At 46.5% G+C, this 19,620-nt stretch overlaps 1 protein-coding gene across 3 annotated transcripts in view; it reads right to left on the bottom strand.

Moving 5' to 3' along the window:
- Nucleotides 1–19,620, bottom strand: part of PKNOX2 (PBX/knotted 1 homeobox 2) — a 283,491-nt gene that overhangs the window by 186,047 nt on the left and 77,824 nt on the right. For 2 of the 3 annotated variants that reach the window (XM_036494843.2, XM_058664059.1), the window contains exon 2: nucleotides 13,059–13,128. The gene's annotated coding sequence lies outside the window, so the exon portion shown is untranslated. Of the gene's footprint in view, nucleotides 1–13,054; nucleotides 13,129–19,620 lie in introns of all 3 variants that reach the window. The other variant, XM_058664060.1, reaches the window with a different exon arrangement.

Genomic DNA, 19,620 nt, shown 5'->3' with positions numbered 1-19,620 from the left:
GTTCACATGTCCACATGGCACACAAGTATTACGAATTCAGAATGTGTCAGGCAGGCGGAGCAAAGGCTGCAGAGGCAGAGGCAGCAGCCACAGACCCTGAACCTACACAGCACAGTGGGACATGGGTGATGCTGGGCAGTGTTAGGAGGTCCGAGTCTGACAGGGAGAAATTCTTTTTCCCTAAGATGTTGCACAGGAGCTGAGAGAATGGGCAGAACCCAGCCATGCAGAGAGCAGAAAGACTTCAGGAAAAGGAAATATCCTTGGCAAAGATTCAAGGAAGGAGGCCATCCTTCCCTGCCTATCCCACACTTCATCTGGAGATCCCATGTCCTGCGGCTGGGTGGGAGAGAACCAACACTTTCTAGAATGGCAAATATAAGAGGCAGGGAAGGGCTCTCAGACTGAACACCCCACAAACATGCAGTGGTGAAGCTGTCCCACAAAACAAGCATTTATTGAGTGCCAAAAGCTAACGAAAGAGGTAGTTGTTCTAATACCCAGGCAATCTCCTCTGCTGTGGAGGGACTGGGCAGGACTTGCCCTGAAGGCAACACAGAAGTATGACCCCCGGACAACGGTGGCTCTAGGGCTTGGTTCACTTGTCCTAGAAACAGGCAACTCTAGGAAATACATGATTCAAACAGTGTGACCAAGGTGCATGTACACTCAAGAAAGATAAGCTCCAGCTGAAATGTGGTCACAGGACGTTCTTATCACCAGAAAACGTAACTTGAACTGGATAAACCAGGGAATGGAGGACATTTAAACAGAAAACCACACATGAAGATGTGGGGAGGCACAAAAGGGGGCAGATGTCCCAAATCCTACTGGGAGAGGGAGATAAGCCTGAAATCTGGCTATTCCAAAGAAAACAGAAACTGCTGGCATCCTGGGAAGAGACTTGAGGCCCTGGGGGTCTCTCTCAGTCTGACCCAGCTGAGCCTAAGCATTGGGTGCTACGCACAGCCAGTATCTAATAAGTGTGTTTTGACTCTAGATTGTCATTTCTCAGAAGTAAGGGCTGGGATAAGCAATTCATTCTTATAAAGCCCCAGGCAGTGCCACATGCTGAGATGCATTTATTAAAGTCTTTTGATGAGAGAGGGAGGGAAAAGAAAAGCGGAGGAGAGCTGAGCAGGGGCTGCCCAGCCTCACCTCAACAGCCCCGCTCTACAAACACCCAGGACCAGGGCACAGGACCTGCGATGGGAAAGTGGACAGGGCCCTGGAAAAGCAAGAAGTAGGGTCGAGCGTGCCTATTATTTCCTTTATCTTCCCAACATCCAAGAGATTAAATTATTCCTCTTCTACAGATGGGGAAACCAAGACTAATGTGGTTCTATCTGGTCAGAAGTGGAAAGTAGGAACATAGAGCTTTGAACTCCAATCCTGTTCCTCCAGCTCTCTTTCCAGATGCCATCGTGCTGCCCAGGCACAGAGCAAAGTGGAGCAGTGCAAGTCAACAGCTCTGCTGCTCCCAGACATCTCTGAGTATAACCCCAGGAGCTAGTGAGGACCTGTTCTCTAGAGTCTGTTATCCCAGGGTCTGGGCTTGAGATGACAGCAGCCCTCTAGGACCTGGAAGGGTCCCTGTTAGAATCAGAAGAATCTTCAGGGGGCCTGGCTTGTGGCTAGCAGATTAATGCACAGCCTACAGCAATAGCATGCCTTACGGATAACAATTCAAGTTCTAGCTCCTCAACTTCCAATACAGCCTGCTAATGCACCTAGAAAAGCAGTGGAGAGGCCCCTACACCCACATGGGAGACCCCCAAAATGATCCTGGCTGCTGGCTTTGGTTTGTCCAAATGGTTTCAACCATTGCTGAAGTGAGTGAACAAAAGGGTTAGGGTTAGGGTTAGAGTTAGGGTCTCTGTCTCTCTCTGTCTTTCCCTCTCCCTCTCTCTGTAACTTTGCCTTTCAAATAAATAGTATTTTTTAAGATTTATTTATTTTTATTGCAAGTCAGATATACAGAAAGGAGAGGAGGCAGAGAAAGATCTTTGCACTCCCCAAGTGACCGCAATGGCTGGAGTTGTGCCTATCTGAAGCCAGAAGCCAGAACCTTCTTCCAGGTCTCCCACGTGTGTGCAGGGTCCCAAGGCTTTGCACCATCCTCGACTGCTTTCCCAGGCCACAGGCAGGGAGCTGGATGGGAAGCGGGGCTGGAGGGATTAGAACAGGTACCCATTTGGGATCCTGGTGCATTCAAGTGAGGACTTTAGCTGCTAGGCCACCATTCTGAGCCCAAAAATTAAAATTTAAGAAAAGATCTTCCACAGATGAGTTCATGGTGGACTAGATACCTGCCCTAGACTTTTCTATATTGTACATCTGGAAAGGCAGCACCCATCATAAGAAGCCCCTGAGATCTCCCAGGCTCCATCTCCACTACTCTCACATGAGCTGGGATCCTGAGACTCTCCTCCACTAAACCTGTTTTACTTTAGGCAAGCCTTGGGCCTCAGTTTCCCCATTTAGTTGTGAGAATTCAGTGACATCAAAGGCTTCAGCATGAGCCTCTTCTTCACTTCCAGACTTCTTTCCCCCTCCTTGCCCAGTCTGCATTAGTCAAGGTCCCTTTCCTTAGCTGAGTTAACTGTAGGCTGAGCCTACAAATCTAGATCAGGCGCGTTCAGAGTGGTATGGCCGTAGACGACAACCTAGCCTACAAATCTACCCTAGGTTCCCAAAGACTCTGGTCTAAGCCATCCTGATAAGGAGCACAACCAGTGTGTGGCTTACTCAGGGGCTTGGTAAGGTAACAAGATTCCTGACTCTTGACTCCTGATAATCCCAGTGTCTTCATGGCAGAGAGGCAGCCAGTGCAGAGGAAAGCCTTTGGGGTCACATAGACCTAAGTGCAGATTCTGTCTGTTCCACATGAAACCCTGAAGCAGTTCCTCCCTCCTGGCCCTGCTCCCTGGCTTGTCCTGTCTCAAGGCTGCTACCTCACAAAGCTCCTCTTCTCCCACCCCTGCTGCAGGAGAATAACAGTAAGTCTCCCAAAGTACTTCACAGTTACAGAAATCACTTGGTACAAGGAAGAGGTGCTGCCACCCAGGCTGAGCCTATTGCCAAGACTGAACAGTTGATTCATGATGCACAGACCCCACTTCCAGCAGGAAAGGACTTCCCTAGGGTGTTCACTTGAATATGATACATCTTTTTTTTTTTTTTTTTCAATTGGGTTTAACTTTATAAAACAAAGATGGTGTTACAGGTACTTAGCTCCAGGCATGGATCAGGGCCATTAATTAATTTCATCCCTGCACCCCCAGGTGATCCTGAGCCTGGACATTAGCCCCATGTGGGCTCCTGTACCAGAAAACAGCTTTTCTGCATGTCCCAGCCTCGAGCTGGATGGGCCTCAAGGGCCAGCCTCACAAGCACCCAACCCTCCCATAGACGCTTACCCAAACCCAGCCAAATCGGTCCTAAGTATCCCCGAGGTGCGTTCCAATTTCCCACCCTAATGAACGGCACAGAATGCAAATGGGGGTGGATGTGGGGCACAGATGCTCACACTCATTTAATTGAGGAAACACCTTGGATTGAACACTTTACAAAACACTGGCAGATAGGTTCAGTGCACTTGGTAATGAAAAGCCTCTCAGCACCCCTGGCACTTTGCTAAGGCGGCCTGGGGGTGGAAATGAAAAGGTGTTTTGGGGGGAGGCCCAGAGCAGGCAGCAGAGAGGCTCCCAAACCCAGGGAGAAGGTGAGGAAGCCAGGTCTCTAGGAGGCCTTCCAACAGGGGCCCACGTTGCCAAATGAGAGATTCTAGGAAGGGCTGGGGATGGGGGTCGCAGTGTCTGCCTCTCCAGATGGGACACTGCTCATCTGGAGGGGTCAGCAACAGGTCTCAGGACATAGCTCCAATCTGGAGGCTCCAGATTAGCTATAGGTGATTGGGATTTCCAGGAAAAATCAGCTTCTTTGGCTGATGGGCATGAGGGTTAAGTGGGGAATAACAGAAATCTGGGAAAAGCTTGCAAGGCAGTGCTAATCTCTCTGACATTTCCTTTTCCTTGCCTGCCCCGGGAGCTTCAGTAGTCCAAGTCCCATGCAGTTAGCAAGCCCTTCTTTTATCTTTTATCATCTTTCATCCATTCATCTGACTGGCTTTGGCTGAACAGCCACCCAGTGGAACCCAGCCTCCACCCTGGAAGTGTACAAGGTGGTGAGGGAGGTAGGTTTTAGTAGTCCCAGGGACACTGTAATACAGACCCCTGAGCTGGGATGTCCTTGCTCGGTTGGAAGTTTGAAGATGGTGCAGTTACCTGGCATGAAAAAGTCCAAAGTCCAGAGGAGACAGGTAGAAAGGTATTCTTAGCACAAGGAACAGTATATGCAAAGATAATGATACATGTACATATAGATACACATAGACTTGGTGAAACTCAGGAAAGACCATTCCCAAAGGCCCTCTTGGGGGTCTCCTGGCATAAGTGAAGATGGCCTCCGTTCTCCACACTACTCCTCCCACCCCAGTGATGGTCCACTGAGGAAAAGGAGAGGGCAGCTTCACTGGGTGAGGCTCCTGCCCCTGAGAGTTCCCACTAGGGGGAAAATCCAGGACCAATTCCTTTAATGATGGCTTGTAAGTCCCAGGGTTCAAATCAAGCTTGAATGATTTTATATTCTTGAAAACAGAATCCCTAATTTTCAAACACAATGATCACTTCAAGTGTAATAACCATTATAATAATAACCTCTTATACTTGTACAGTACTTTCTAGTTTATATAACACTTTCACATGTCTCTTATAATCCTCTACCAACAACCTTTTGAGAAAAATAGAACAAGGAGTATGATTATTCTTGCTTTGGGGATGAAAAATTAAATCCCAGGGTTCCAGCTTGGTAAATAACAGAACCAGGGCTCAAACCCAAATCCACCTGACACAAAATTGCATAGTTGTTCAATCCTTCGCTTGTGCAGCCACAGGTATTGGTTGAATACCTACTGTGTGCCTGGAGACTCAGGGGATATTAGAATTATTCCAAGTCCAGATAAAGAGAGAGATCATAGAGAGGCATTCAAGACCTAAAGGCACCAAGCAGAGCAGTGAAACACGAGGACCAAGGAGACACAGAGCCACTCTCTCCAAAGACTACCCACTCACATCCACACCCACATTCCCACACACTCAGTCACACATGAAGATTTTTGGACATTTCCCACCCTGGAAAGGAACGCAGACTCCTCTACTCTGACATCCCCACACCAGCTGGGCCACCATGCACAACCATCCAGAATCATCAGCGCTAGAGGCTGCCCTATGGAGCCTGTGCTTCGCTCCAGCCCTAGCACACCCAGAGCCAGGCACATGGGCACAGGCAGGCATCAGCCTATGTGCAAGTCCAGCACCCTGTGGGAGCAAAGGCATGCATACTTCCAGGATAGGACGCATGGGAGAGATTCTGCTGGGGCCCCCAGTAGCCCGGTTTCTGGCAAATACTTCCTTGCCCTCTGATAAGGATTAATGAGCTCCAGTGCCCTCTGTAAAAGACTACCCACCTTGCAGGGCCCCTGTGGGCCTGTGAAGTGTGAAAGCCCATCACACAGAAGAGATAGACAAGTGCAGAGCCCTCCGACCCGCAGGCTAGGAGAAAAGCATGACAGGTGATTTTTGATGGTTTTGACAGAGATAACTCCAGGCCCTGGGGCTTTGCGGATGCACTAGAGAGCGCCTCTCCATCACACGACCCTTGTCTCCACTCATACACTCATCCTCTCACTCAACCAATCCTGTAGGGTGCTTATGATAACCAGGTAAGATTCTAGGTGCTGGGACTTAGTCCTTATCATGGGTAACAGTGTCTGGGGTGCTGTGAGGATTTACTGGGGAAGAAGCAGTGCACCGGTGAAGAGGTAGTCACCGACAGGTGGGTGAGCTGTGTATCATGGGAGAACCAAGGATATTCCAGGTCAAGAAGAAGTGCAAAGGCACCGAGGTATATAAGTACACAGAGTATTTGGAAGCAAACAGAGTAATCAGGCCCATGCAACTTATCCTGGTCATCCAGGACATGAAAACTGGCCTTCAGCCAACCACTGAGAGAGTCACATACAGTGGTAGTCTCTCATTACCCACAGGAAATGCTTTCCAAGACACCCAGTGGATGCCTGAAACTGTAAATGGTAGTTTCTCCCTATACAAATATACATAGCTATGAAAGTTTATACAGGAAACAGTAAGAGATTAACAACAATGTACAACAGTAAGAGAACAACTTTAACAGCAAACTCTAATAAAAGTTATTTAAAATTTACAAATTGCTTATTTCTAGGATTTTCCATTGAATGTTTCAGACCTCAGTGGACCCTGAGTGTCGGAAACTGCAGAAAGCAAAAGTGCAAATCCAAGGAAGCCACTGTCCTCAGAGCAGCAATAAGAGGCCCCGGCTCTTCCAGTCTCTGCCCAGATAAGGCGCTCTGTCGGTCTAAATGAATCTGACGAGGTCATTTCCTTTTTGATTCATGCAATTAATTATCCCTGGAGAAATGGCCAATTTTGGAGCAGGCTTTCATCTTGGAAAAGATGGACTGGCTAGCTAACAGAGAAGGCAAATGGAAAAGTCCTCACATCACCATAGAAATCCCCTCCCCAGTCAGGGCTGCTGGGCACAGCGCTTGGAAGTCCTTTAGAGTCTCCTGAGCTTCCAGGGTTCTCTCTGAAAAGCTGGGAAGTGTTTGAGAATAGGTCGTGGTGGGGGAGGGAGGGGGACAAGAGCCACTCAGGAAGAAAGCAGAGGGAAATCCTTTCCAGCTGGGCAAAGCTTTGTGGCCAGGGAGACCTCCTGGCAGTTTTCTAACCTTGCTCAGAGCTGTTCACAGCAGGAAAGGGTCTCCCTCCCTCCCTCTGCGCATTTTCTCCTCCTCTCCCCTCCCACATCTCCTTCAGAGCTCCTCTCCAGAAAGGTTTATGGAGGAGACTCCAAATAGCCCCCTTCTCCTGCAGGCATAGTCACACCAACTGAAAGGAGATTTAATTAGCAAAATCTCGTTAGGCAAACGAAATTATCCGTAAGACAATACTTCTCTGGACAGGGGGTATGATTAAACAAAGCCATTAATTGAGAGTTGCTTTGGCAGCTCCACTGATGTGTTTCTCTCCAGGCAGGCCCCACTTGGCCTTCTTGGACCAAAGAAACAGACTCTTGGCCTTCAGGCACTCACCCCCACTCTCTCCCTACTTCCTCTCCCTCTTCCTGGGCTCCTCCAGTTAGGGTGGCCCTGACCTCAGCATCTCATCAGCAGCCTCTCCTCTCCGTAGCCAGATTCCTGCTAAAGTGCCTTGATTGCATAATGTCTATTTGCATAATGTAAATTGCAATCTCCTAGCTCGGGAGGCAGGAATCACAGAACAGCCAATATTTTTTACCACTCCACAAAAACTCTACATTTAGAAAGCAGATTTGCAGCTTAGAAAGCCGTATAAATCTGATTCTGCCAGAAACACCATTAAATCACACCAATTACGCCGGACCCATGAAGAGTCCCTGTCATGGCTCCTGGGGTGCTTAAAGGCTCCCAATCCAGATGGAAGCCACCAGAAACTGGAGGTCATTGCACAGGTGGCCTGCAGGCCGAAGCTGAAAGAGGTAAGACACTCTAAGGTGTAAACCTGAGCACACACCTTCAAGCATGGGCTTCCATCAGGACCTGGTGGAGCAAGGAGAAAGAGTGGGTAGAACTGCTAGGCTTTTTCCAGGCTCCCAGCCTGATTTCTTGTGGGCATACAGTGTCTGCAGAGTGTTAATTTACAGAGCAAGGGAGAAACGTGTGTGCCTGCACCTTTAGCAAAGGTAATGGCGAGGGCCAGGGTTTTGCGCTTGCTCGTCAAACCATCCCTCTAGCGTCTCTTTAGTGACTTTTTTTTTTTTAAGATTTATTTATTTTTATTGGAAAGGCAGATATACAGAGAGGAGGAGAGACAGAGAGAAAGATCTTCTGTCCAATAATTCACTCCCCAAGTGACCGCAACGGCCCGTACTGCGCAGATCTGGAACCAGCAGCCAAGAGCTCTTCCAGGTCTCCCACACAGGTGCAGGGTCCCAAGGCTTTGGGTTGTCCTCGACTGCTTTCCCAGGCCACAAGCAAGGAGCTGGATGGGAAGCGGGGTCGCCGGGATTAGAACCGGGGCCCACATGGGATTCTGGCGCGTTCAAGGCGAGGACTTTAGCGGCCCTCTTTAGTGATCTTTTTACTCTCTTCTCCCAAGTCCCCTCCAGCCAAAGTAAAGAACAATACGAGGGCAAATCCTACTCATGCCAGGTGGTGCTGGCTGGACTCTGAGCTGTTTCCTAAGGGTCACCGGGAAGTTGGGCATGGGGAGGTGAGACCCAGGTCTCTGGAAAGAGGGAATCCCTTCAGATTCCAACTTCTCCATAGCAGTCTACCTGGTTACTCTTTTGCCTCTTTATTGCTCATTCAATATTCATTTGTCAAAGGACAAGATGCTAATGTGTATTATTAAAATATTAATAGTTTATGAGTGAACTTTTATGGAGCATACAGTTAAAGGCAAGATTCTCTTGACCATCACTGTCAGCAATGGGAAGCTGTAACTCTTCACTGCACTTCACATTTATTCACTGGATAAATGAATGAATGATAACATCCCTATATGACTATTGTGTGCCCACAGCAATCCTGGAAAGAACAGACAAGCCCAGATTGTTCTAGAAATGAGGACTGTGAAAGTCACAAGGATGTCGTTAGGCTGGGGTTCAAATCTAAAATTTGGACTTCAAATCCAAAACATTCTTCCCTAAGCTAACACTGAACATCTAAATGATCTTTAAGTGTGTACCTGTTTTTTTTTTTTTTACCTGCCCAAATTAAATATTAATTTCCTGACCTAAAGAGTCATGAACTAGGAAAGAACAGGAATCATTCCATACTTTTCTGGAGACCCGTCCATGTAAAGTGGATCTACTTTAAGTTAAAGCAGCTTGCCAGGATCTAAGAGCTGAAGATGACATCATTGGGCAGCTCCACTTTACAGGAGAGTAAACTGAAGCCCCTGGAGCCACAGTGAAGTGTTTTAGGTGTGTAGAATACACAGTCCAAGATGAATGCCAACTCCTTCTAAGCGACTGTTGTTCTCTTAGTCTCCTCTCTTTTTCCATAATACAGAGGAAGTAACAGCGTTTCAAAAAACAGTATAAGGACTCAACGACAAAATGCACCCCAAGTGTTTCCGTAACGCCTGACACTTAGAAGTGCTTAATTAGTGCTACTTGCTAGTACAAATGGTTACTAGTACTAATACTGAACTTGTTATGGGGTGCAGTCAGTGATAGCCAGCACCCACTGACAGTGGGCAAATGAAATTTGGCTGTGTCCCCTCTGTCCTGAAGGTGGGTCCTAACAGCAATGGAATGGTAATTCCATCCTCAACCACTCCCCCTGGGTCCTAATTTAGCCAGGATATTGGATGCAGATAAGTCCAATTAGTCTAGGTGTTTTTAACTACAAGCCCAGTTCCTGTTCCTGCCCATCCCAAAGAGCACTAATCAACTCCTTAGGCCAATACACTTAGGTATTCCCCCCTGCCCACCTGTGACTCACCTATCAACTGAGAGGGGACAGTATTGCATTGTTGTGTAACTACGCCCCTCACAAGCCCCTTTAAAAGGACAATGAAGCGGCAGGCTTTCTCTTTCTGGCCAGGTGCTTCCGTTACACTGGCACCTCAACTCTTGGCTGACCCAGCACAGGTAATCCTCTGAGCATGGTCCCTGTGTACTGCATATATGGGACAATGGGTATAGTAATGTTTCTGGTTTGTGCGCTGTCAGGAGTTCCAGGAGAGGCGAGGCCTACCAGTGATGGAATGTGGGCAGAGAAGCCAGGGAAGGTGAATGTCTGCAGCTTTGTAAGTGTGTCCAGGTTATTCGTTGCATGTCTCTTAGGATAACTTATATTGTTGGGGAAACTGGGACATAGGTCTTCAGCTTAATGGATGAACTTCCTTTTGGAATTATGTTTGGTTGGATTATGATTGGTTGGACTGCCATATGGACTTGTGATTTGCTATTGTGCTCTATTATCACCAAGCTTGGTTAATAAAGACTCCTTAATAAACCTTAGACATGTCTGGTGTGATCTCTCTTGCACCCCGCAACAAACTGACATTGAAAAATACAACATTTACCTTCAAGCTCTACCACATTTCCATCAAGCCCAAGGCCACAATACCCCTCTCTTCAATGTGCCTCCCTACAACACTGGCCATTCTCAGATTTTAGTCCTTTGGGAAATGAGACCAATTCTGTTTCCACTCTTGATTACCTGGTTTTTGTCTCTACGTCCTTAATACAGGAGAAGACAGAAAGGGCATTTGGTTTCTCATTCTAGATGTATCTGCATGGGATCAGGAAAATAGAAAATGCTATCGAAACCAGTTTCCAAGGGCAAGACTTCCCTGGATCCTGATATGAGACAGAAGGGAAGGAAGGAGGATAGTAGACTAGGGTAAAAGAGTTGCCCAGAATCCCCATTTGCAGCATAGCCCCTTTTAGCCTTGTAAACCCTGATTTTTAGCTAACAACTACCCCAGCTTGGGCTCTGGAGGTGTAAGGATCATGAATGCTATTGAAGGGTTCAAGGCTTGTGCAGGAGTCTAAGTCCAGACTTGACACTTCAAGCTTAGTTTGTAAACTGGACCTACAGCTGAGAGGGACTATGAGTTCAAGAATCCAACCATGTCCTGTTTAGGAAGGGAGCCTAAGCTGGCCTTGAGAGACCCTTCCAAAGCAGACATTCTAGAAATCAAGGGACAGCTTAATTTATCTAGTTCATCCTTCTAGGAAGAGTACATCATTCCTAGGAAGAGTCCATGTCATTCTTTCTGGGAAATACACAAGGCTGTGCTGGGCTGGACGCCAGCAGACACTTGATGAACACTAGCTATGCTGGGTTGTAGTTTCCAAAGATGGCTCTAAAGCACACCAACTCACACTCTGCTTTCAACAGGATGTTGACACTCCTTCAAGAAAGGTGGTGATATCTGCTTCCTCTTCTGAAACCCACGTGTACCCTTGTAGCTGTCCTTGCCAAGAGAATGTGGTGAAGCTGATATTGCTTGACTTTGGAGAATTGATCATAAAAAGCAACATAGCCTCCATCTGGCTTTTGCTCTCTCTCTCAGGATCTCACCCTCAGAATCAGGCCACATGGAGACATTACATGGTTGGGCCGACAACCCCAGTTAAGTAACAGCCAGCAGCCATGGACGATACGCATCCAGCTTTTGAGTTGAGTCAGTTAACATGCCAAACCCCATGCTGTCATGCTCTTTCTGAATTCCTGACTCACGGAATTCATATGATGAAAGCCACTATATTTTGAGATGGTTTACTACACAGTCTACTAGCTGTGATGCCACTGAAATTAAATTGGGATACTATTTCCCACTCAGATCTAGTCTTCACTAGATCTTTCTCTGAAACTTGAGACTTTCACAGTCTTCTTTCCTCAACCAGCTGTATCCTTCCATCCTGCTCTTCATCTTTCTCCCCCAGCAACAGGCAGGCTCCTCTGGCCTGAAGTGGCTTTGCCAAATCACTCCCCGAGAGATCATTTGGTCCCGCTCATTCAGAGTCCAGGGACCTGAAGAAAGCTGTTGTATCAAGCTCATCCCTGCAGATGTGATGGTACATCCCTGCAGGCAGCTTTCCAGGAGCGAAGGGCCCTGGGTTCCCAGCTGTCCTCCAGGACACGGAGACAATGTGCAGACTTCCATCTCCCCCACCATCAGCACTCATTAGGGTTCACGCTCAGCTTGCTCCTCATACTTGACTTGACTTATGAGGTCCCTCTAACCTCCGGTGCGAGGAGACATCGATTCTCACAAAGGTCATTATCTTCTAGTGTGGCTCCCCCCACTGCCCCACCTCCCAGGCAGGCTTTCCTGGAACAGGATGGAGGGAGGCACCCTTCCCCGCCCCCTCAGCCTAGGGACGTGATCACTCCAGACCCCAGGCTGCAGGGGAGATGCCCTGGGAGCTGAAGCCCGTCAATCACCCAGGCGACCAGCACTGAATCGCAGACCATTAGGCGGGAGGACGGCGCCCCGCTCACTCACCCGGCAGCCATCGGCAGGATGTTAGACAATCGCAAGGCGGCCATTCTTATGATTTATTCAAATACTCATTACAGTCAATCTATTTTTACACAGAGGTGAAGATGTGCGCTGATAACGGTTAATCATTTATAATTCCATGGACTGGTTGGAAGCCAATGTACTATCAAAGTCATAGCAGCAGCCCTGCCTCACGGAGCTCTAGAAGGATGGAGAAGCCAGTCTGGGGTAACTCACACTTATGGCTAATAGTTACCAGACAGGGACTAGATGGGGGTAGGGGGAATGCAACGGGCAGAGGAAGAAGCGGGAATCCCACACCACATCCTCCAGGAGCTCAAGTGCCCTTTGGAGAGATGACAGAACTGGGTTGGCCACAGGAGAGGGCAGTGAGTGGATGCTAGAGTCTCAGGAAACCACTTCTCAATCCAAGAAGGCTCCAGAAGAGGCTGCGTTTAGGCTGGGCCCTACAGGTGGGTAGACTCTAGTCAAGTGGGCAAACCAAAATGAGTATATCAGTGTTAAGAATGAGGGGATGTTATGGGAAGGGGCTGGTCAGGAATGTTCTTTATTTTTCCTGGTTTTCCAGAATAGCCGTTTAAAAGCAAGACTGGGATGTGAACCTGGCCCCTTGCATGGCCTGCCACATGCAGCAGTGGTTGGGGTTTGGATTGGCACTGCAGATTCAAGAACATTCTTCTCCAGTACTGGTGACACATGTGACACATTAAAAAGTCCATCTTAATGCACAATCAATGCAGTCTAATTAATAGGATGTCATATATGGCACAATCAGACATAATCTAATTAGAGCACCACTATATTTTACATTCTGACTAGCCCATTTGTGAGTGTTTCTCTTGTACAATACATAGCAGCTAAAGATCGGATTCAGAGTTGGTCCTGAACTCATACCCTTATTGAGTCAATATGGAAAAACCAATCAAACTTACTTACAGTTCGCAGCCCCTCTTCTAATGAGCGGCATGGAGAATGGAAAGCCTTAGAGTCCTGCTCCAGATTTCACCTGCCAATAAAAGAAAAATAATAATAACACCTTTATAGACTGAGAGTTAGCTGAGTATGACAGCCTTGAGGGGTCAGGTAACCCTAAGGTGGGGTTGGCTTCATAGCCAAGCAGGGGCTGGCAGCCCTGCACCCATAGCATTGGATGGGAAAGTTTCCCAGAAATAGGCTTCTAGAACAAGAGAATTAGTGTTTAGAGAGCTAGCTAGGACACAGAGATAGGATCACACCTTCTTCCATCTGCTTCATGACTCAGTTTAGTGTGAGTTCCATCCCTTTTTCAATAGGAATCCCGCAAGGAAAAAAAAAATCCTCATGGCTGAGCGTCCCTAGCTGACCAAGACTATAATTATTTAATCATGGCTCATGCCTTCAAGATAATGGAAGACCCCATGCAGGGGGACTGAGCTGAGAGGCTCCATAGATTGGGGCTGAGTGGCTCCAATCCAGACACTGAGGCTAAATAAAGCAAGCAAACAAAGTAATAGACCCTAAGAATGTGCAAGTGTTGCCAAAGCTGAGAAATTTCCAGTGAAGATGAAGGGTTCAGCTGGTCCATGGAGGAGTGATGGGGCCGGGACTGGAGACATCAACAATGGAACCAGTCTTAATTCTGTTTCTGGGATTAAATAATGTATTGAAAGACAATATAGGAGCAGGTGTTTGGAGCAGCAGTGAAGACACAGCTTGGGATCAGTGCTTGGTTCAGGATACACCCACTCTGCTTCAGATACATCTTGCTGCTAATGCTCACCCTGGGAGACAACAGATAACTGCTCAAGTGCTTGAGTTCCTGGCACCGATGTGGGAGACCTGGATGGAACTGCTGACTCCTGGCTTTGGCCTGGCCCAGCCCTGGCTGTTGAAAACACTTGGGGTTTGAACTACTGGATGATTTGCTCTGTGTGTGTATGTGTGTGTCTCCCTCCCTCTGCCTTTCAAATAAGCAATGAAAAAAGTATTTAAAAGCCCAGCACATACTCATCAGGTGTCTGCTCCATGAGCTATGCCTGTTGGGTGCTGTAGGAATGAAATCTGTGAGTCTTAGAAGTGTTGCCCCCACGTCACGGGGGAAGTAAGATCACCCGTGGGAAATAATATCAGCTAAGACAAGTCTATAAATAAAGTTGGGTTGAACTGTGTGGTAGAGAGGTCACTCTCCACAGAGAAATGAAATTGGCTAGAGCAAAAGTGCTCAAGAGAATTTTTAGGAGAAGGTAGATGTGGAGGACTGAACAGGCTAGACTAGGAAAGAGGACAAGCCAAGGTAAGGGGGCTCACCTGGGCAAAAGCTAGAAGGAAAGTTCTGGGACATGGAGGATGATCTGCCTGAAGGAGACTAGAGGATGGAACAGTGCCAAGTAAGCAGTATGGGGCAGAGCATCTAGAGCTTTGAACAGCAGGCAGGAGAGGTTAGGCTGGCTGATGCACTCAGAGAACCACTACAGACTTTTCAATAAAAAGATGGAATAAGATACCACTGTTTTCCCATCTGTTAGTACAATGAAGACAAGAGGAATGTCTTGGAAGAAGGCAGGATTTCAGCTGGAACATTCAGGCATGGAATGTAGTGAGATGTGCTCTTGGAAATACTTTGTCCCTTCTTAGGGAATTACAATGCTCATCTGAGCTGTCTGTCCACAGCTGCATGATCAAGGTTCAATGGTGTATCAGGAACAAGACTTAAGTCTTAGATGTGAGCCATTGAGACCAAGCACCGCCCCTTATTCGTCTTTACATTCCTAGAATCTAGCAGAGTGTCCAACAGGTGTTGGGTTCTCAGTCAGTTTTTGTTGGAAGTGTCGAACAGTGGCCTCTTCTCATTCTGAAACAACTGGTATCTCAGAAGTAGCCCCTGGCGGGCAATGGGCTTCAACACATATTGTTCTAAACTACCTGCCCAACACTCGTGAGCACCATATGAACTCAATGCGGTCTCCGGATCAAATTTCATGGAGCTGCATGCTCTATTCCTGCCCTCAGATGAGCACCAGAGAAAGAAGAAATAGACATGATAGGAAGCCAAGCAGGGTGGCAGCTGTGCTAGAGAGACAGATTCAAGCTTCTATTAAAAGTTTTGACAAGAAAAATGAGGGGCCTAAATGTAAAAGTCTATTTTCTCCTCTAAGTTTTATTTCTTGTACAATAACATAATATGAAATAATTTTGAAAATAAAGAAAACTGCCAAAATCTCATCACTCTAAGCCATCGAATTGTATCTAATGTCCACAAGTAAATCCACTTTTTAAACAGAATCTGTTGGGATCAGTGTAGTGGTTTAACAGGCTAATACTCAGCCTGTGGTGCTGGAATCCCATATTGGCATCATATCATGTCCTGGCTGCTCCACTTCCTGATCCAGTTGTCTATCCATGGCCTAGGAAAGCAGCAGAAGATGGCCCAAGTTCTTGGGCTCTTCCCCTCAACATGGGAGATCTGGAAGAAGCTCCTCACTCCCAACTTCAGATCAGCTCATTTCTGGCCATTGCAGCCATCTGGAAAGTGGACCAGCAGATGGACGGTTTCTGTTCCTTCCTCTTCTCTGTAACTGATTTTTCTAGTAAAACAAATCTTATAAAAATAAAAAAAATGGAATCTGTTTTAGGAAAACATTTGACAAGAATACATGTATCAAAACCTGCTGTTACATTTAAAAACTCAATTGCCAAAACTCAAAATGGGGTAACCTGGTTTGGGAAAAGAAAAAGGGCCTGGGTTATTTGAGTTCAGAGCAAGCTCAAAATGAGCCTAAGCTATTGAATTGCTGCCAAAGTCATAAATGTGACCTCATATGGGATTAATAGTCATACAGAAGGAGTTATCACCCTGGACTTATCATCAGTCTGCATGAGTTATATACACAGTTCTGAAATCATTTTAGGAACTGTGACAATCAAGAGCAGAAAGGAGAGGTGGAAAGAGAGGGCATTTAGCCTCATAGGGTAACACACTCTCCACATCAAAGTCCCAGCTCAAGCTCCCGACTTCCATCTTCCTACCAGTGTGCACCTGACTCCATCTCCCTACCAGGCAGCAGGTAACTGTTCGAGGAGTTGAGCCCCTGTCACCCACGTGGCAGATGTGGATTGGATTCCCAGCTCCCGGGTTCAGCTCTTGAGCCTCATCCCAGCTGTTTGACATCCAGGGAGTGAACCAATAGATAAAACTTCCTCCTCCCCCTCAAAAAGAGAGAAGTGAGAGAAGATGTTTGCTATTGACATTGTGAATTCAAAATGCAATAGTTAAAAGTGAAACTCTACAGATTTTTTTCTGGTTTGACCAAGGGCAAATTACTTAATTCCTCATTCAATTTTCATTAATAATATGAGACTAATAGAAGTCCCACCTTCTAAGAATGGCTGTGAGGACTGAATGTTAACTATTGTCATAATTATTGTTTTCATTACCATTAGGAAGCCATGAAGTATAAGACATAGTAGGAGAAACTAAAGATACAAAAGGGAACTTCAAAAAAGTTCATGGAAAAATAGAATCTAAAGTTTGTTTTAGTAGAAAAAATGAAATCCATATATGTTCCTTTTTCATCATACATATCTGTCATGAACTTTTAAAGACTCCTTGTAGGCATGGATTTCAATTTTTTTTTTTTGCACCAAACTTACCTATTTGTTACAATGACAATGAGCTTTTCTAATTACCCTCTTATCTTAAGTTGTCCTCAGATATTACCCAGTGGTCCTGACTGCATTGGCTAACACAACATAGTTGCTCTCCTACCTGGTAGTCCTAGCATTTGAAGAAGCTTTGTCAAAGAGGACCTATATTGTTCTGAAGGATAGGATTAGGTTGCACTGCAGATACTGGAGGAAACCAGCTTTCAGTTCAATGTAAGAAAGAATTTTCTAGCCATGAGATTCCAAGAATGAGTTAGACTTCCTGGGAAGCAGAGAACTCCAACACAGGAAGGAAGATCCTAGCTAAGTGAAAAGCTGCACTCAAGCATAACTCCTAGATTTGGGTCTTAAGCTATCAGTAAAATGTTAAAATTAGAGACAGATTCAGTTGGGAAACTTATCTTTTGATGAAACATTAATAATGTCTTCTTTCACCATCATTTCATCAGAAGAATGAAGAGGGCAAAAACCTCATAATAAAGGGCAAGCCTTGGAACTGAATAGACCATCATGGAAAACATCTTCTGAGGGCGAATATTGTGGCCTAGTGGCTAAGCCACTGCCAATGACACAAGCATCTCATGCAAGCCCAGGACGCCTATTCCTTAGTACCCACTGCTATGCTCTAGCTCCCTGCAAACGTGCCTGTGAAAGCAGCAAAAAACGGGCCAAGTGCTTGGGGTTGCCCATCATCTGACTTTGGCCTGGCCCAACCTGGCTCAGCTGACCTTTGTGGACACTTCAGGAGTGGATGTGCAGATGGAAGATCCTCTCTTTCTCTCCCCCTCTCTCTATGACTCCCCCTGCCTTTCAAATACATTTAAACAATTTTTAAAAAATAAAAGTATATCCTCTCTGTCCCTCTCATACATAAATACATATGCTGCACATGTATATGGACATGTAATTTTCCAACATTGTCTTTATCTTTCACTCATCACACACAGAAAAGTATTCTTGGGCTGGCACTGGCTGGTAGAAGCACACTAAGAAACCATCCTCTACGTGCTATTTTAGGGACGTCCAAAGCCAAAATTCTATGAGCCCGGCAGGCAAAAAGTCATGCCAAAGGCTTCAGCCCTGCAGTAATGCAAATATTGCAAACATATCTTACTCTGAAAACAAAACAGAATCAGAAACAAGAGTGATCATTCATACTTAGAAGGAAATTTGTGAGATGGGAAATAAAGAAGGGGTATTTGAATGATCATCTTTGTCTGTAAAAGAGGGATAGAGAGATCAAAGAAAGCTTCCCACAGTACATTAACACTTAGTTCTGCATCTTCAAGAATAGTTGTGTGAGCAAGAATGTGTGAGCATTGATGAAGCTGAGACATCGAGACATTGAGGCAAGGATGGAGGGAAAGGAGCTTGGATTTAGCAACGCCAAGGGAATAACACAGACAACATCACACCAGAGGGGTCAGTTAGGTAGGGAAGAATGCCCTACCTAAGAAATGGTGACAATGCCTTCTTAGACACAGAGTCTCACTGGTGCCTCCTCTGAAAGCCCTTGCAGGTATATAAGTGAAATTTCCCAAAGGGAAACAGAACTTAAATGGGAAAATCTGATCAAAGAATCCATCCCAGGACTAGCCCCCACCCATTCCAGGCTGTGTCACTATGTACACTACATCACCCTGAGCACCTGCTTGACTCCACTTGCCCCTCCCCCATCACCTGGCAATGTTTTGCAACGGCTTACACTTGTCCAACAAGTTGTCAGTCAGTGATCATAGCCCCTGAGCAGCAGCCTCAACCTGACACTCTCACTAGGTAACTGAATTTAAAAAAAAAAAAAAAAAACATGTAATTACCTGCACTAAGTACTTCGCTCTGTAAGACTTATCCACCAGATAATGAGTACACTGAACAGCCTTCCTGTAAGCCTGGTAACCACAGATGCTAATTCCAGTGGCCTCTGATCATGCTAAGCAGAATGTGGTGCTGGGTGCTGCGTGCACAGGTGCTCAGGTGTTGAGGACCTGCTAAAGGTCCTTTAGTCAAGCTCTCCAGGCCCTGCTCAGGCCTGGCCTTTGATATTGGAAGAGTACTTTTAGGTCCACGTGTGAAGCTGGCACTGGTGGGCTAATCCTGGTGTTTCTCCATATGGGAGAATGAACTGGAGACACCGCAACCTCTCTGTTCTGGGTACATGCAATTTATCATCTGCATGAAGGAGACAACTCTGGGTGGACTCCAGAGCCATCTGCAGAGGAAAACCCTCAGGGGTGATGGAGAGCTTGCTCACAGGTTATCTTCCCAGCCCCTGCAGCCCTTCCTCAAGACACTTATACACTTAAGACCTGTTCATTCTCCATCTAGGAGATCACTGATCCTCAGGCATATATTCCATAGTGCAAAGGCTGCTAATCAGTCTCCCTGGTTCCAGCCTTGCCCTCTCCTGCCTATCCACTCTTTCCCAAGCCCTTTTCCACAGGATCTTTCTGAAACCAAATTAGATCACATCCACCCTTCCTTAAAATCCTTCCAAGACTCCTCACTGCCTGCAGAGGCAGAGATTGCCAGCTGGCAGTCCCTCCATTGACTCTTGCCTGCCTGATGTTTTTATAAATTCTGCCAACATCTAAACATTTGGGAAATTCCACATTTAAAGAATCCAGATTTCTAACTTCTCTCCAAAAAATTGAATGACCTAATTGTGCCAAGCCTACATTTGCACATGGTAGTCACTGGAGGTGTTGAATATCAGCTCCTCTCGTTTAACAAGACTTGGGTCCTCCTGTTTGACCCCTTAGAGAGCAAGCAAGTGTCTCCCAAAAGTCCCCTGTCACAGGGTCAGACACTTTGAGTCTGACTCACTACCTCCTGAGGAGTTTCAGGTTCAAGGTGACGG

The sequence above is a fragment of the Ochotona princeps genome, chromosome 4, assembly GCF_030435755.1.
Source record: "Ochotona princeps isolate mOchPri1 chromosome 4, mOchPri1.hap1, whole genome shotgun sequence".
In the NCBI taxonomy this organism is placed as follows: Eukaryota; Metazoa; Chordata; class Mammalia; order Lagomorpha; family Ochotonidae; genus Ochotona; species Ochotona princeps.
This window is presented reverse-complemented; position numbering and strand designations above follow the sequence as displayed.